We start from the raw sequence: 14954 nt of genomic DNA, 5'->3' as shown, positions 1-14954 counted from the left end.
CTTTACGAAAGCACAACACTTGCAGTTAGTAAAAGATACAAAGATTAACATTCAAGTGGAAACTGAAACAAAGGTCATATAGACACATAAGGGCTCTGCAGAGCCCAGCATGTGGTTATAACACGTGTATGACTGGCAGAATATCCCGGTACCTCTAGTAAGTGGGGATGGGATGGAATCTACACACTTTCGGCTGTGGTTGGGAGAGTCATTGTCATCGTTTGGGCGTTGCCTGCTCTATTGAGTTCACTGGGTCATGGGAGTGTCCTCCGTTGACCCCAAACCTCTCCCGACCGCTGGTGTTTGTTACCACGTCAAAGCCGATCACCAGCCTAAAGCCTGCCAGTGGGAGCTGGTAATAAATGGAACACGCCATACAACCATTCCCACTACATTCCTAGAGCATAAAACATACATAACAACAATCATAGGTCATATACAATATAGTATACTAGGTCATATATACTATAATGTACTAGATTATCTTGTCGGTTGCACTCGTCAACATCAAAATATACCAATTGTAAAGCGCTCCGGAATTTTCTGGCGCTATATAAATAAATGTTGATCTTGATGATGAAAATATACAAAAAAAAACAAAAAACTAAAAACCTTTACTTTTAAATACATGCTTAAAAAGATTATAAGCCCCAACATACTCAATGTATTAACAGCAAGAGTGTAACTTATGCTACGGAATTTGCTGGCGCTATATAAATAAATGTTGATGATGATGATGATGATGAACTTATGTTTAAAAACATTTTAAAATGTTTTCTTTTCAGCAAATAAAAAGTAACACATTATGTATCTTTTTTTTATTTGCTGATAATACAATTGTACTATAAATACAATAATTTCATTTTCCTCCCTCTAGTTATTGAAACAGCAGGAATCCCACTATAACAGCTCAGGATAAGGGAATTCTGCAAATCCTGCTAAAAAAAAACCACATTCGAAGCAGAAGCAGCCCCCTCATTAAGGTCCATTCTTATTGGAACCCCATCCTGAGCAGGAAGCAGCTTCCCACACACTAAACACCATAGACAGAATCTTCTCCCCGCCCCAATAAACTATACTGGGGAAATAATCCCATAGATCAAAGACAATGGCAAAAGGACGGGTATTGTGGATCAAAGTTAGAACCAGTTGTTCTTATCACAGATCAGAAAGCTTTTAACACATTCAGAGACCCAATTAAAAGAAATATATATATATCAACTTTGTAACATGGAAAATTCGGACATTTTAGAACCAGTCCTCATTAAAGTGTGAGATCAGCTATGCAGGCAGCCATTATATTTATATAATTCGATACATAATGTGTTACTTTTTATTTGCTGAAAAGAAAACATTTTAAAATGTTTTTAAACATAAGTTACACTCTTGCTATAATTGTGGGCAGTACAGTGGCCTAGTGGTTAGCACTTCTGCCTTGCAGCACTGGGGTCACGAGTTCGATTCCCAACCATGGCCTTATCTGTGTGGAGTTTGTTTGTTCTCCCTGTGTTTGCGTGGGTTTCCTCCAGGTGCTCCAGTTTCCTCCCACACTCCAAAAACATACTGGTAGGTTAATTGGCTGCTATCAAAATTGACCCTAGTCTCTGTCTGTCTGTGTGTGTGTGAGTCTATATTAGAGAATTTAGACGGTAAGCTCCAATGGGGCAGGAACTGATGTGAATGAGTTCTCTGTACAGCGCTGCAGAATTAGTGGCGCTATATAAATAAATGATGATGATGATATAAATATATATTAATTAATTTATTGGCGATCCACTATTATCAGCCACAGGAATAACAAAAAATAAATAAAAGTTTCAAAACTCTTATTATACATTTCCCTTCATATCATATCTTCTGGGCTGAAAAAGGATCTATTAAAACACAATATCCAAGAACGACGTAACCTAAAGCAATCTGGACAATTTTGACATTACTCACTAAATATGCATACACGCAAACACACTCATGACAACTATAGAAGAAGGGTTATCTACTCTGCCAATGAGTATATCCACAGAAATGTGCCTACATGGCCCTAAGTACAACCATATTACCTCCTTTATTGCTCTGCAACCCAAAACTTATATACTTTTGCAACAGAAACGTGGGCAGTGTGGTTTACAGACAAGTACATGCTAAAAAAGTCTGCTGACCTCTGATAAATACAAAAAAAAAATACAACCCCCCCCTAGTTCCCTTTGTGAGTTATTTTGAGTGTAAGAAATACCAGCGAAACTGCACAATACAAAAGATGGAAAACACTTGAGTGCAAAGAATTCCGTTAAGCCAATTAACAGTCAATTATCCTAATTGGAAAGCGACAAAATTGCAGATTGAATTCTGGCATCCACAACACAAGGTGCTAGCACTTAAGTGATAACATACAGCCTAGCGTTTGTCGGACTGACACTCCCAACATCCTCCATTATAACCTATTGGCAGAATTGGGTAAGCGGGAACGTAGAGGATTATCCATATTTCAGCAAAAACTGGGGTGATTGATTTTACTGCTGCATTAAAAGATCCTACACAATGAAACTGAAAGTACCACAAGAGGTGTTAACTCCTACCTGTCTGTAGAAGCAATAATGAATTACGGTGTCGCCTTTGATTAATGGACGCAGACTACTAAAGCTGGGTACACAATACAGGGTTTTTGTCCAATAATCGGTTCAAGCAGCCGACATACGACCGCTCGTTCAAAAGTCGGGTCAGTGTGTGTTGTGACACGATGGTCGAAAGTCTGCCCAAATGGACGATTGTCGCCTCATTTGGTTGGTCGTACCGTTAAATATTTTCGTTCCAATCCCTGTAGTGTGTATAAACTTCTGACCGATCCACAACGAAATTGCAATCATTGCTCACGACAACATGGCTGTAAAAAGTCCGCTATTCCCTTTATCGTCTAAAACAAGGCTAGTGTGTATGCAGTCCATGGACCATCGATCGGCATAAAAAGTTGGTGGAAAATTCTGTAGTGTGTACTCAGCTTAAGCAACCAGTGACTTTCCAGCTGTTGCGAAACCACAAATGCCTGTATACCTTTGTCATCTGCTGGTTGGCATGGCCTGCTGCGACTTGTAGTGTCCCTATAGCTCAACATCCACAGGTTGCCTAAATTTGGCATACTGTATTATTAATCTACATAGGCCACTGCATCAACAATCGTTTAAGACCACCTTGAACACAAGAACTGCAAACATAACAATACTATTTAAAAATAGCCCTCGCAGACATTACTTTCAAAGCAGACTAAACAAAACAATTCACGAGCAAGATAACTTATGCATAACTCAAGACAGGGCTTGGACACTCGTTTAACAGGCAAAAAGCTGCAGGTTAAGAGAAGGAAGTAGATTAGTACAGCATAGAACATTATACTATGTGAAATGACAATCACCAAAATTCTATTCTACAAATACTGCTGTAAATACAGTTATGAGTCTACTACAGAAAAACAAAAAGTTATACATGTTGTGACTTTGAAAGTAAGTAATGTAGTTATTGAAAAAAAGTAGACCCTAAACAGATGAAGAGACAAAGAATCACAAACAAACAAAAGAGTAAACTAACATGAAAAGTTTCTAACTAAAGCACATACCACAGCAAGTAAATACAAAGTGCAAATACTCTAATTATACAGAGCATTAGACACACTCTCACCCCTTCCTCCACTTATCAGTGTGCAGTGTACGACATAATACACAATTGTTTATTTTCAGACACATGATACCTTAATATAAAATCGACTGTACCTGTCTAGAAGGTAAGCTCTGAAAATAAGTCAACAAGTAAAACCTGCTTAAGGAATAACATACACAAACTCTTTCCCAGATGCGTCTAGCATCAAAACTGGGAGCACTGAAGCTAAACCGGTCAGTACAAACCATCATTCAATGCAAACGCAGGATTAACACTGAAAACAGGACATGTACTGTTTACCAGAATTTATCGTTTATCCTGCTTTCACATTCAATACTGGTTAAGGCCAGCTTGCCTTAATAGGCAAGAGTAATCCTTAAACTCAGCTCAACAGAACACGATCGCAGAGAAAACGCATGTCTGAATGTATTCAGAGCAAGTACTCAGGACAACTGTAGAGCAAAGTGTGTGTTGCTCTGCACGGATTTCAACAAATGGTGTATGCAGCACGTGTGAATCTCTGAATTGTGATCTACAGATCACTATGAGAATCGCAGTCAGTACTCATGGGGGTAAATTTACTAAACTGCGGGTTTGAAAAAGTTGCCTATAGCAACCAATCAGAATCTAGTTATTTATTTAGCACATTCTACAAAACGACAGCTAGAATCTGACTTGTTGCTATAGGCAACATCTCCACTTTTTCATGGTGTTGACTTCAAGGGTGGATCGACTAATAATTCATGTAACTGCAAACAGGATCACTATTTCTAAGTATGTTCCACTATTTCTAAGTATGTTGATTCTGTAGTCGTATTCTGAGAGTACATTTGGTAATGCCGGCCACACATTAATGCCGACACTTGACTTCCAGAAATTTGGCCAACCGTTTTAAGGAATCCAAACTGGGTGATCATACAACCAAGTCTATAGAGATCACCTCCACTCATCTTCCAACCAAATTTACAATTATGTTTGATAAAGATCCAACTGATCTCCATTTGATTTTCATCAGCCATGGGGTTCATTATAGGGCCACACAAAGTTCAATATCAGGCCAACTTCCTGATAACCCTGCAGTTATCACAGAGGGTCGCCCTGGGCAGGAACCCCAATCCCCACCAGCAGATGCTGTCCTGGGCAGAAGCCCCCTCTCCACAAGTGAAATTTGAAATGCACAATTTCCTATGTGTAATATTAGACAGAGTCCCTTCCTCCCCAAAACAAAAAGCTGGCAGGTGCCCCCTCCCCGCCTGGGCAGGAGCCCCCTCCCCGCCAGGGCGCCCTCCTGGGCAGGTGCCCCCTCCCCGCCAAGGCACCCTCCTGTGCAGGAACCCCCTCCCCGCCTGGGCAGGAGCCCCCCTCCCCGCCAGGGCGCCGTCCTGGGCAGGAGCCCCCCTCCCCGCCAGGGCGCCGTCCTGGGCAGGAGCCCACCTCCCCGCCAGGGCGCCGTCCTGGGCAGGAGCCCACCTCCCCGCCAGGGCGCCGTCCTGGGCAGGAGCCCACCTCCCCGCCAGGGCGCCGTCCTGGGCAGGAGCCCACCTCCCCGCCAGGGCGCCGTCCTAGGCAGGAGCCCACCTCCCCGCCAGGGCGCCGTCCTAGGCAGGAGCCCACCTCCCCGCCAGGGCGCCGTCCTGGGCAGGAGCCCACCTCCCCGCCAGGGCGCCGTCCTAGGCAGGAGCCCACCTCCCCGCCAGGGCGCCGTCCTAGGCAGGAGCCCACCTCCCCGCCAGGGCGCCGTCCTAGGCAGGAGCCCCCTCTCAGAAACTAAGATTTTAAGGCACAATCTCCTCTCTACATTATTGGACAGGACCTCTCACCCACAGAATTTCAAGCAGACTCCCTTCTTGGGCATTAAAACACAAAGCTGTACAAGAACACCTCCCAATAAGGAGAATCATTTGTCACATCACCCCCCGTAACGTACACTGAGAGGGTCCTGGGCTACCCCCCCAGGCAGACCCTCGGCTTCCCCACACAGTACAAGGATCGGCTTCCCAACACAGTACAAGGATCTGCCCCCCTCCCCTTCCTGGCCGGGCCCAGCGCGGCCTGCACCGACCTCCCCGCGCCCCGGGCTCAGTTTCGTGCGCCTGCCGGATACTCACCGCCTGGCTCGGTGACAGCTCCAGAGCGAGGGTCGGGACGCATATACGGACGCTGGAAGCTGGAGGGCCCCGATTCACTGCAACATGGCGAGGAGAGCGGCGGCCCAAGAGCTGCACCTCCTCCTAGTGCGCACTGCAGCCTGGGAGAGAGGGGGGAGGCACCTCCTCCATGCAGCCACTACCTGAGCCATCCTCACTTCCTGCATTGTGCCAGACACTTGTGGCTGCCTCATCACACACAATAACCTCATGTATACATACAAGTCACTATAGTGCATGGACATCAGTGCAGATATTGCATCAGTCGTACACTAAAAGAAGTTACATCTAGCATCCACCAATGGTTTTGGAGCTTAATAGGGTTTTGCCACATTTATTTTAATTTTCCTGACCCCACTCCCCCTGTTATTCCCTAGATAGTTTCACATTTTTATATTATCTATGTAATCTTATAAAAAAAAAGGTGGCAGTAAAAATGTTGCACTGTTCCTACATATTAACACGTGTGTAAAAAGCATGTCATGGGTTGGCAACCCAGTTTCACAGCTCCCATGCACAGAGGTGGGGTTGCCCTGCGTTAATGCAACTGAATCTATAGCGCGGCTCAATGTGGTTTTGGGTATGGAGATTGGTTTATCAGTTTTACCAATATAAATAAATAAGTAAATTCTATTGTGTTATGGTTACATGACCTTGGGGACACTAGGCGAGGTTGCATTAAATACAAGAAGTACAGCCTAGCCTAAAGTAGTTCTGGATATTAAAACAGGATCCAAATTGGACATATACTGGCAACTTAGTTTCCTTTACTCCCACTATAATCATTCCCTCTCCAAATCCTGCCGCTTCCACCTCCGGAACAACTCCAGGATCTGTCCTTTTCTCGTCTTGGAAGAAACCAAAACTCTCATTCATTCATTCCTGTAATCTCTTGTCTATACTACTGTAACCTCATCCTCTCTGGCCTACCTTACCCCTGCCTCGCCTCTCATTAGTTTTAACGCTGCTGCCCGCCTTATTTTTATCTCTCACAGCTCTACATCTGCTGACCCTCGCTGCCAGTCGCTACTCTTACTCTCCATCTACAGAATCAAGTTGAAACTCACCTACAAAGCGCAGAGCCACTCCTCTCCCCCTACATCTCCAGCCTCATTTCTACCCACACTCCCACTCCCTACGCTCTGCCAATGACCGCCATCTCACTACTACACTACCTTTTCACACTCCCACCTCCAGGAATTTACCATACTGACTTGTGGAACGCACTTCCTCGCCCTTTGAGAATAGCCACTAATCCAAGGCTTCAAACCTGCCCTCAAAACTCGTCTCATCATTCAAGCCTATCGACCCTCTTCCTCCTAGCGTCTCTGCCTATGCTACCATCTATAATCCTCACTCGGTGCCACCCAATTTGTGTCTCCCCCTTTCCCCTAGGATGTAAGCTCTGACGAGCAGGACCCTATTTCCTTGTATTTTCTTTCCTACCATCGCACCGCTAGGCCTGTCTCCCCAGCAGTGTTACTCGAGCTCTTAGGCTTAGGCCTACCTCACGAGGGTGCTACGTAACACTTATGCTCACTGTCTTGTCAATAGTTGGCTCTGCAGTTTTATGTTCCCTGTTTATATTCTGTTAATTCGTTGTTGACTGGCCGTTGTATAACTTTGTATTGTGTAATTATATGTTATTCCTATCTGTCTGTGCATTGTGTAATACTGTTAAATATGTACTCTGTTCATCCCCTATGCACGGCACTGCAGACCATTTGTGGTGCCTTATAAACGATGATAATAATAACCTTGGTCTAAGTGTGTCTTGTGAACACTTTAGAATTCAGGATCTGCATTCCTGCGTTAATTTGACCTAAAACATTTGTGTGTTTTTTAAAGAAAACAAAATGTACTTTTTCATGAGCTTTTAACACAAATAGGGTTATTTATAAAATAGCACAGTGCATCATTTTTGCACAATTGCATCTATTTTACACATACACATATTCCTGCTCACATTCTGCTCTTAGTAAGTGCCTAAATGCAGACACTTTGCACAAGTAGTTGTGGAACATGATTAGATTATGCATACTGACAAAAGTAAAAACACCTGTTCAAAGTCCTCCATGTTCTCTCTTGTGGATAAACCGCTTCCCCTTTTACTGATTTCAGACTCCTTTATGTCTTAAGTAAACTATGAAAACAAAGGGATATCTGGGCAGTCTTTGTTCCATGTATCTTGTCCACGTATTTTAAAGGTTTTAATACCATTAACAGATATAAATGTGCTTTCCACTGAAAAGTATGTCTAGATGATGCAAATGGCATCCACTGAAAGTAATGGCTGGAGCCTGATCTACAGTACTTGAGTATTTGTAAAAATAGGGTCATTTTGAGGGTAAAGGGATTTGCAGCCTCCCAATAAACTGAGCACACACTAAATGAATAATCTTTGCCCCTTTAAATATTTCCACAAATTTAAATCTGGCTTTTGCATTTGGGTGCAATATTAAGCCAATACAGCAGCTAGACTATATTTGTGAGTACTTGGGATTTTGTATCTACGGTGGAACACACCAGAAGAATTACGGATGCAAAACAAAGAGAGGTTGTCCTACTGGAATACACTGAGGCATTTGGCACTGAAGGCAAAATGCTGAGGGTACAGCTGATAACACGAAGTGAAGGGGTCTGGTAATGGAGTAGACTGAGTCTCTAATACTGCCTGGGTAGCGTGTATTGGGGTACATGGATTGAATAAAATACATGGAGGTGTTGGCACTGGTTGGGCAGTGCAATAAGATACACAGAGGTGTTGGCACTGGTTGAGCAGCGTGTAGCAGGTAATGAGGTACACGGAAGTGTTGGTACTGTTCAAATCATACTGTGTGCGTCATTGCTTTTCAGATTTTCCTTGTTTACCTCTAAGAAGTTTGAACCAGCCAATAGAAGGAGTTGGGCGGAGTTTGGGAAGAATGGAACCTAGCTTTGCTATGCAGTGCGAAAACCAGATTGCTGACATGAATTAAAGAGGTGGACATGGCATCATTTTATGAAAGTTCCTCGCTTTGCACATAGCAGTGAATAACTTTATCTCTCCACAAAAGCAATGGAAATTTGTAGCAGCTCTGAGATTGGGTTCCATCCTGTGCTTTTGATGGGAAGCACTTTGCTCTACCACAATTGCACCTCCAAGTTTCTGGGTGCACTTTGCCCAATTTAATAACACACATATGTGCCACATGTAATAAAGAGATAATCACAATGTCCTCTCACTCTCATTAGTCATTTAAGCTATAAATGAGGCTAAACGAAGAAGTATTTTAGGAGAAAAATAGAAGAGTTTAATATAGTTTAATATAACAATAATAATAATAATAATAATATAATAATAAGATAATATAAGTTTAATATAGTATATAGTTTTATAGAAGTGGTTATAAAGTGGTAGGAGGCTGGGCCTTGATGTGACTTGCGCACATTGCGCCCCTCGGATTTATCCCCATATACCAAGCTGCGGTTGTGGAGGCATCTCCCTAGAGCAGTAAGTAGGCGTGCAACTTGAAATGCGCTAGTAAATTTAGTGGAAGATATTTTGGTTTGACCCGTATATATGACTGCCAGCTTCGGGCTGCCCCTCTTCTTTCTGATTATTCTGTTGTTGTGACTCCTTCCCTTGGATATTGATCATCTTGATCTGTTCTTAAGTTATGAGTCCTCTTTGCTTTAGTCTCCCAACTTAATCGTTACATCCTCCTTCCCCACCTCCAATTTCTCTTCCTTCTTTGGGATTCGTTGAGATTTTTTTCTTAAACTTCTCTTTTCATATTATTATATTTTTATTGGTATATCACAAAAATATCAGTATGACTATGACTGGATAAGACATTTCTTCAGTCTACCTGTGTCCCAAACACTGAAATTGGATTATAAGCTTTACCTGTATCTGAAAAATTGTGTGTGTGCATCACATAAAATATGTGAGTGCTGTAAATAAAACTGATAAATTATAATAGTAATTCTGTATTTAAAGAATACTTGGGACGTGGACTGAAGCCAAGAGAAAATGGCTATTTGAACCAATAGCATACCTCCAAACTGTCCTGATTTAGGCAGAACAGTCACTATTTGTGACCTCTGTCCCACTGTTCCTTTGTCCTGCTTGGGCCAGAATGTTGAGAGGTAAATCCATTCACTATCACAATGGGGCGTGGCTGCACCCCCAAGGTGACTAATTGTTGGGAAAAACTCACCAGTGGCAGGCCAGGGTTTTTTGCGGATAGGGGAGGAGGTTAAGGGGCATAGCATTATCAGAATTGTAGGCGCTCACCTAGGGTTGCAGTCGTGCCCCATTGTGATGCAGACAATCCCCCATGATGACTCTTTTGTCGACTCTCCCGCTTTGAAGTCCTCCATTGTTGGGAGGTATACAAGAGTTCCATCCAAATAGCACCATCACTTCTCTTTCAAAGCATCAAACCAACCAAAAATAAAAAAAAAAAGACAAAAAGGAGATTGATTCCTAATATGGACAAGAGCAAAACCGCCACACTTACCGATTAAGGCTCTTTCTTTGCTACTTCTGAACAGAGTCAGTTAACACCGAAAAAAATCTAAGATGGCACTGGTCATGTGGACGGAGACAGCAACCAATGAGGAGGTCTCCAGAATAGAGGAACATAACGAGCACATGGTGAGAGATTCTGAGCTAGACTGCTCTACAATGTCTTATTTGAAATCTCTCCTCACGAGGGAGGGGGGGGGGGGTCAATTTTGCTGCACTAATAACACCGGTTAAAGATGTGATAAAAGCAGAAAGTGCTGATATGAGGGCTAACTTGTCAGAATTTCCACAGTGACTTTCTGGGGTCAACAAAATACTGATCAGTGTGTAAACATATTACAAGACACTGCTGTAGAACAGTGATAACCTCATTTACAGATGATCCGAAGAATCAGCATAGATAAACCAAATTAAGAATAAAAGGTCTACCAGAGGAGGTGTGTACACAAGCCATTGAAAACGCTCTTCTAACTATATTCCACTATATATTAGAGGAACCTCAGGGCTGCATTTCTTTGAATAGAACACATATTGGTTTACACCCACTGGGAACACGGAACACAGACCCAGAAAGGTTATTTGCAACAAAGATGTAGTCAGGGACAGATTGGGAGTTTAAAGTGGTCCGTAAAAATATTCTTAAAGTTGAATGCGTTGCTTGTCAGTAGGCGGAGTAAAATCAGCATGAGATGGGGAAATTTATATGTCGTCACTCTTAAGGATGCCACCTTGCTGTGGGAGCGTGAGTGACCAGCATGCAAAGTGTGTGGCTAGCGCTTTAGACGTTGTGTGGCCATCTCCGTCCCTTTCCAACTTTTGCACAATGCGGACCCAGAATTAGGATAGTTGTCAGGGAGTCTTGCTCTTTCCTACGTGTTTTTACAGCTTCCTCGACCTGTGGCTGCTGGTGTCTTGCTGCTTGTTTGGGATCCTGGAATGTTGGGGCCCTGTTACTATTCACCTACTGGAAAGGAGAGCAATAAGTGAACATTCTAGCCCCCCTTCCCAACATCGATAGCACCAACTTTTATTAAATAGGCTTCTTCAACCCAATCAGCCCGGAGATTAAAGTAATATCATTCACATTTAATAAATAGGCTTAATTTTCCCTTAATTACCCCCAATATTACATTGTTAGCACCCATTAATACAGAGTCCCCATGTTACATGAATACACCCCCTCCAAACACATCTTTATCGGCTCTAAAGTCTCACAGACAAGCACACTTACTCAGTCACTCACACAGTGGCTGCACTTACCTCATCACTGGGCCGGCTGCCTCTTCCTGGTGTGTCTGCCGCTACACTACACGGCTACACAGTGCATGCTCAGAAAGCGAGTGTGTCAGGATAGTGAATTGGATGGAGCTTCTAACTGGTATTGGCGCAAGGAGGCGCGGAGTCTAACGCACCTCCAGTATTCACCCGGTGACCCCCGCAAGGAGGTTTGGATTTCGCTGCAAAGGGTGCACAGACCCTGCCAAAAAGTGGCTATCAAGGCCTTGTTGTTCCATTTTAACTCCAAGGCTATGGTCCGGAGCTGAACAGCGTATTGTCCAGCAGACAATGACCCTTGGCGCAGAGCAAGAAAACTAGAGGCAGCGGATGAAACACAGCCTGGTTCATCAAAGACTCTTCTCAAGTTCTCGATGAAGACTGAAGAATTGTGTAAAGAGATGTCATCTCGTTCCCATAACGGAGAGGCCCAGGCGAGAGCTTGTCCAGTAAGGAGAGAGATAATATAAGCCACTTTAGATCTCTCAGAAGAAAAATTTCCTGGATATAGTTCAAATTTAATAGAACACTGATTAAGAAATCCTCTGGAGGCTTTAGGATTGCCATCATATTTCTCTGGGGTAAGAATACGCGGGCCTTTAGAAGAAGAAAAAGAACTGACACAAGCGGCGGTGATAGACATTGAAGAAGATGTGATAGCTGGAACAGAGGGTTGAGTGGTCAGGGACCCCTGAAGGGAACCCAGGTGGGAAACCACTCCCTGGATGCATTCAAGCAGTTGAGCTTGATAGACTCCTGTTGCTTCAAACGCTGGGCTAAGTGGAGTAAAAGGTTTAGTGCAGACGGTTCATCCTGTTCATTCATCGTGCCAGAGTATACTGTCAGCTTAGTGAATTGGATGGAGCTACTAACTGGTAATGGCGCAACTGTACAAGCAGGAGTGGAGTCTAACACACCCTGGTATTCACCAGGAACCCCCGAAATGAGGTTTGGACTTCGCTGCAAAGGGTGCGCAGCTTGCAAGTTCTCCAGGACAGTTATCAGTGTAGTAGTGATGAGGGTGATCAGGTCAAACCAGATCAAGCCAATAGGACAATGCAGTAACGAGGGAGATCCAAAGGAATGGTAAGAGTAGCCGAAGTCAAACCAGGAGATTAGGCAAGCCGAAACAGGATTCAGAAGAATGGTCACAGAACAGGCCGGGTCAAACAAGAGTTCAATAGTAGAAGCACAACACATGGAACGCTGGAGGCAGGAACAACCTGATACTTTGGCACCATAATGGTGTTAAAGTCAGGATTAAATAGAGGTGCACAGTAATCGATAGGTCGGTGGTTAGTGACGTCACAGACCACCGACGGAACACCAGAATAGCGTCCCCTTGTCTAGCAACGGGGCGCCCTGCCGCGCCTGCTCAGGCGGTGTATAGACGGCCGAGGGAGGTTGCTTCTCTGCTGCCTAGCAGCAGAGCTCCCTCGGCTGGAAGTGGCAGGCAGCCGTCCTCGATCTATAGTCGTGATGCGGGGACGGTGCCCGACACAGTGTAGGGGCCACTGTGGAGTGACTACATATGCACGATCATTGACCTCTCCCCCCAAAAAAAATGTGTTATTGCCCCCAGCGACTGCTAGTTATGCCCTTAGATGTGGTCATCCACTATGTCGTCATGGGCTTCACAAATGGTGTATCAGTTACATTGGGCTCTCCACATTTCTGAGGAACTTAGAACTGCCTGAAGTTTCACTTCCAGAATGGGATTTTTCTGAACCCTCTATGTAACCTGGGGTCATCCTTTGTATTGTAGTGGGCACAAGCAGCATTTCTCAAGTTAGAAAGGAATGGGAGGCAGACACCAGAGAGGCCAGAGCTCCTTGTCTGCTTATGTCTTTTGAAACTTAATAAAAGACCACGTGGTTCCTCTTTACGGTTCACAGGGAGAGACTGTACCTTTTTCTTGTCCCGTGAGGACAATGGTATATGTGGATCCTTCCATACTTTTCTCCTGAAGTTTTGATACCTGGTAGATTCTTATAAATCAATATATAGATAAAGTGGTGGTACTTATAATGGCTATATACAAAAATATTGGATATTTGGGGGTCTATTTACTAAGCTGTGGTGAGCCACAAATCTGGAGAAAACAGCTGTCTCCTCCAGAGAATGACAATCACAGCTCTTCTTTTAATTTATCTATGGGGACTGCAATATGAAAAATGTAAAAAAACTACGCCTATGCCCTAAAAAATTAACACAATATCGAGGTGGCATTAGCTTACCTTTTATATTGAGTCCTATGGACTCCACTGAGAAGGAGAAACCTCTCCGAGTCCAACGCCAGGGGCCCATCGCAATGCGTGACCTGAACCGCACATATGCAGTAATCACTTGGATCAAATCCTCCATTCCCCAACAAAAGAGCCCTGGCTTCATAAATACCAGTGTCAGGACATTTTGCAGAATGCAGCGATACAAAATAATTCTCACTGCCACCCACTAACCACCAATAGTAAACCAATAATAAATAGACCCCTTGTTCTGTTTTCTGTGGACATATTAACTGGATTTTTCTTTTGTTTTGTTTTTTCAGGGACTTCTATTTTGTAGAGGGTAAATTCTCTTGCATGGTTCACCCTTATTATAGCCAAATATATAGGAAAGATAACACACATGGGAAGGACAGAGGTGTATCATATTTGCAAAAAAAACATTCCTTTTATTCTTTTCCAAACTGAAGGTCATTTTTCTGTTTTAAGGGTCATTCATTAAACGACTTATACTTTTGCCAATGTTTAACTACCAGATCGTAACCCTCACCCAACATTATGGGAAATATTGTCCTCCATAGCAGAGTTCCAAGTGGACAGATATTACTGGGTGTTGACTTCAATGCTCCCTTAGTGCCAGATGTAGACACTGTTTTAGGACGTTTCCATGTGCCTCAATCTATCCTAAGGTAATTTAAATGGTTGTTTCATCAACTGTTGGTTGTTAATAGTTAAAGAACTCTAATCCCATAGATAAGAATTTTAATTATTATTCTTACCCTCATGAGGGTTACAGCCATATTGGTTACTTTTTCATCTCACATTACATAGGAGAGAGGAACTCGACAAACACACCCTGATAAAATTGCTGATACCTATGCAAAATGTTATAGTTCTCTTTATACCCTCAAGACAACCAGACTATCACACCACTCAGTAGAAAACTACTTTCCTAAATTAATCTCCCTAGCATTCTGGAATCCATGACTGAGAATTAAAAAGCCCCTTATACAGTTCCCCAATTGTAAAGCGCTACGGAATTTGCTGGCGCTATATAAATAAATGTTGATGATGATGATGATGATGATTATACAGTTCAAGAGCTTGCTCAAGCCCTTAGACAGACTTCGATAAGTAAACTCCTTGGTC

General features: G+C 43.3%; 1 protein-coding gene across 4 annotated transcripts in view; it reads right to left on the bottom strand.

Annotated features, from left to right (window-relative positions):
* PUM2 (pumilio RNA binding family member 2) overlaps positions 1-5892 on the bottom strand; it is a 56706-nt gene extending 50814 nt beyond the window's left edge. For all 4 annotated transcript variants that reach the window (XM_075201383.1, XM_075201382.1, XM_075201384.1 and 1 more), the window contains exon 1: positions 5754-5892. The gene's annotated coding sequence lies outside the window, so the exon portion shown is untranslated. The remainder of the gene's footprint in view (positions 1-5753) is intronic.
* Positions 5893-14954: the final 9062 nt, after the last annotated feature.

Source organism: Mixophyes fleayi, chromosome 3, assembly GCF_038048845.1.
Source record: "Mixophyes fleayi isolate aMixFle1 chromosome 3, aMixFle1.hap1, whole genome shotgun sequence".
NCBI lineage: Eukaryota > Metazoa > Chordata > Amphibia > Anura > Limnodynastidae > Mixophyes > Mixophyes fleayi.
The sequence above is the reverse complement of the archived record's forward strand: the minus strand, read 5'-3'. Positions and strand labels throughout refer to the sequence as shown.